This window comes from Bactrocera neohumeralis, chromosome 4 (genome assembly GCF_024586455.1).
Source record: "Bactrocera neohumeralis isolate Rockhampton chromosome 4, APGP_CSIRO_Bneo_wtdbg2-racon-allhic-juicebox.fasta_v2, whole genome shotgun sequence".
In the NCBI taxonomy this organism is placed as follows: Eukaryota; Metazoa; Arthropoda; class Insecta; order Diptera; family Tephritidae; genus Bactrocera; species Bactrocera neohumeralis.
Window position 1 is genome coordinate 39335137 of NC_065921.1, and position 4355 is coordinate 39339491.

At 33.9% G+C, this 4355-nt stretch overlaps 1 long non-coding RNA gene and 1 pseudogene across 1 annotated transcript in view; one reads left to right on the top strand and one right to left on the bottom strand.

The window, feature by feature from the left end:
• LOC126756461 (uncharacterized) overlaps window positions 1–3778 on the top strand; it is a 25925-nt gene extending 22147 nt beyond the window's left edge. The window contains exon 2 of the long non-coding RNA XR_007666582.1: window positions 3406–3778. This is a non-coding gene — a long non-coding RNA (uncharacterized LOC126756461). The remainder of the gene's footprint in view (window positions 1–3405) is intronic.
• On the bottom strand, window positions 1352–1493 carry LOC126757679 (small nucleolar RNA U3; annotated as a pseudogene).
• Window positions 3779–4355: the final 577 nt, after the last annotated feature.

Below are 4355 nucleotides of genomic sequence, written 5' to 3' on the forward strand. Positions count from 1 at the left end.
ACACAACTCATGCATTTTCTGCATTGCGTTGAGTTGACGTCTGTTCATGAATGAATTCGATCAGTCATAACTTAATAATCCAAATGGCATTCGTTTTACTTGAACGCCTCAGTAATTTCTGAGAATTGGTCAATGCGAGCACGACAACAAATTTGTGGGGTTCTCCTTTAAGCTACTCTCAGGGTGACAAATTATAAGATATTAACTCAGTCACTTGTTGTTGTACTATTACGAGTTTTAGTAGTAATTGTTAATAATACGTAAAATGATAGCTGGAAACTATTCGATACTCTTTATATGGGCAAATGAATTCGATTCTCTGTATATACAATGCTGGTCCTAGGTTAAACGCAGCAACATTTTTTTTAAATAAATTGTTATACTATATATAATCATGCTTGTTCTTATTGTCCAACATGCTTTTCTTATCAAAGTTCGAATTTTGTTCTAAAAATTCCTTAGTTTTAAATCAAAAAAAGGTGCGTGGAGTCCCTACGCGCGGATGAAGTTATACTTCTTAGTGATATTCCAAGAAATGCATATCATTTTATATGAAAGAAAACTAGAAAAGTAAAATTCACATTTTATAAATTTATTATGTACATAAAATGAAGAATAAAGCAAAGTCTAAATGAAGGAACTTTGACTAGAAAAGTAGTTCTGTCTCTTCGTTGCGGAAAAGAATATGCAGCGTAATCATCTCTCTTTTGTAATCCATCAACACGCGTTGAAGGCCCAGCAGTTATCGGTGAATTGACGACCGTTGATTCATCAGTAGTTATAGATGCTCCCGCAGAGATTGATGGAACAGCTAACGTTGAATCTTTTTTACGCGCTCTCTGATATTCCGCAGCTGTTTTCCTCTTCTTCGTTTGACTGCCAGCTATCATTTCCAATTTCTCCTTTTCCCGCTTTGCTTTCTTTCTTGTTCGGTATTCACGATAATATTGTACTGTTTTCCCCGAGCATGCCTTTGCCAACAAGTCGTCTTTTCGCGACGATGGCAAAAGCCAAAAATCATAAATTGCACAACTTTCTAGTGCTTCTCGCAAAAATCTGCGTCGATATGTATTCACGATCATACGTATACATACATACATATGTATTTACGCATGTTTGTAGGCGAAGCTGCTACAGCGGCAAGGGGTGACAATCGGCGGCCATTACTTTACTTATGCCATAGAACTTCTATTGCTACGAATATGGCATGACAACGAAATAATGCAAATATGCATATTTCTAAAGGTCATTAATTTCTTTGAAGAAATGAATGATCATGAAAAGTATAGTCTTAATTTTTCAACGGCCAACGCAGAGCGTTTCAAACAAAAGGAATTCATTCATTAAAATCACCACTCAGAAGTCGTTTTATCCGTTGTAACCGAACGATTTTCGAAGAAACATCATTTCTAATATGCCACAAGATAAAATTAGAAATGAACTTCTTAACCTCACGCTGTCAGATAAAACGAAAATACTTCGTCATCGCGGGTCGATTTCCAAAAAATGGACCAACGCAGGGTATTTCAACAAAAGGGCACATAAAATAGTTGAGAATTCGCAGAAATGAAAGACAAAGGAAAGAAAAAGCAGTTTAACTTCAATAATGAACAAGCATACAAACATACATATGCGCAGCAGCAGCAAGGAAAGAGGTAACAATCGGCGATCCATTGTATATTTCTTTCGTGCATAACCAAACCATAATTAGGACAACGCAATTCAAGTGTTAATGGTGGTCTAGGTGGTAAGCGCTTCAGAAGTGACGACGAGCACGTAGGTACGTAGGTTCGAGTCCCAACAAAATTTATTTTTAATTGAATATGTCACCAACCAAAAATTGAAACATTGTTCTACAAAAACAACAACAGCATAAGCATGGCAACATTGTGTTGTTGGTAGAAAAGCCGAGCTGTGCCGAAAGAAACGAACAAACGATCGCCGATTGTCACCGCTTCGCTTGCTGCTCGAACATCTTCGCAGACAAGGTTGCGTAGATTCATATTGAGCAAGGTTGCGCAACCTGAATCTATCGCAACCTTTTCCGAACTCGTATAAGAAGTATAACTTCAAAAATTTACAAATAAATTGTTTTGCAGTTACATTTAGCGTAAAAATGGGAAAAGCCACTATTCTGAGCGTATTGGAACGTTGAAAAGTATACCTATGCTGACACTCGACTTAATGATTGGAGTTGTCTTTACTGAAGAAAAACGTTTTAATTGAGATGGCTTTCTATACTATTATCGCGATTTGTAGAAAGATGAGCTATAATTAAGTCGCAAGGTGTACAAAGGAGGAAAGCAATACGAAAATAAGGAAACATAGAACTGTGAAGAATCGGATATATGAAGTTATTACTAACAAAGAAGGCTTCACTCATTTCTGAAATAATTTTGTTTTTATCTATATATATTATGTTTATAACAGAAAGTTGTGTTAGTTACACCATTTATAACTCAAGAACGACTGAACGGATTTGGCTGAAAATTGGTGGGGAGGTAGCTTAGAACCAGGGTAAGGACATAGGATACCTATTATCTCTTTATCTCAAAATTTAATACAACTCATAAAAACAAAAATTATATTTCAAGTCATATGCATTTCTTCAAAATTCATGTTTGTTGGAATCATTTGAATATATGCGTACAATTTTAAACAGATTCTTCCTCAAAATTAATACAATTGCTAAGTATTTGGAATAGTACAAAGAACTGCAACAAAATACGCAGTAAGACTATAACTGGCTCAGTGATCATGTGCAGTCCACTAGAATGACTATCGATTGGACTCCAGTGAGAAATGATGGAGCTTAGCAATAACTTTTCAACGGTTGATTTTCCTGGTGCAGAGCCCAAATTCAACAGTATTTTCCCCAAAAAGCAGTGCTTTATTAACACTCGAAATGCTTTATGATCCATTTATTTGTAAACTAACATAAATAAAAGTGCTACATATATCTCATTAACTAATAGTTATAATCCAACTAATAGAATTCATATAGATGGTAGTAATAGTATTAGCTATCTATCAGCCACAGGGAAGCGTGGACGGGTCTTCAGTTTCTAATAAATCAAATATTAACACGAACTAAACAACATATGTTCTAAGTATTGCATATTATTATTGATGTCACTGGAGATCAACCGACCATCATTCAAGAGATCGAATGTTATGGACAATATGTATTATACTATATATGTATATACTATAACTAGCCCATTTTGCTATTATTAATTAAAGCGGCGACATCTTAGATTTTGTTTTAATACAATAAAGATACATATCTCAAATATAACATAAATTTTTCAATAATTTTATACAAACGTAATAAATGGCCCACCCTGTAATGTGCAATGTGAAAAGTCGTGTAAACTCAGAGTAAGAACGCCTCGCACATAAAAGGTTATCTCTGATTTATTTCAATTTTATTTTTCAGTCTAAAAATATTTTTTTTTACAATTAAAGTCTGAGCAAAACAATTGTTTACAATGTAACTCTTCTTACAAGTATATCCACATAGCAATGTAGCATGTTTAGTAACTAATGAAATCTAATTAAATATTCAAAGATTTAAACGATTAGCAGATTTCTGCTTCGCAATTAACGCTTTTATATGCCGACCGGATAAACAATTAATTTCGAGGTGCTTAAAAGCAAAGAAATTAAATTAAATCAAGCAGAGCAAAAACCAATTAACAATTATAGGATAACAACTGAACACATATTGTTATATTTCAACTTATTACTTGGATGATTTACTGTTCATAAAAGTATATATTAAAATAATATATAAAGATCTATCTATAATGAGTAATGAGCAATATAATCATTAATAACTTATACATTTTGGGAACACCAACGACTGTTGACCGCTTTTAAACACGTGCGTCTGTCTCTTACATAAATCTGGCTGTTTGATGGCTGTTAAAACTTTAACACTTCCATTTCACCTCAAACTAATCGAGATAGATACAGGACTATGCGTATATAAATAATCAGAATAACTAGAGAAGTTGCATTTCGGATAATTGCCACGCCTACATAACTAAGCACTAAATTAAGATAAGAAAACTGTAATCTATGTAGGACACAGACACCCAGTAGAATGAGAACACAAACTTCTAACTCGGGACAAATCTTTACGCATAAATAAGCACATTCCACTAATAACGGATGTGCTGAAGACTAATAGAAAAACGATAAGTCAATAATAACTCAAAGGCGTTACATTTCACATCCCGTATAGAACAGAAGGGCTCTATAGGAACTAATGCACATTTTCCACCAAATTTGATGTGTTATATTATTCAAACTTTTAACAAAATATCGTCAATATGTAAGGCCTAATATTG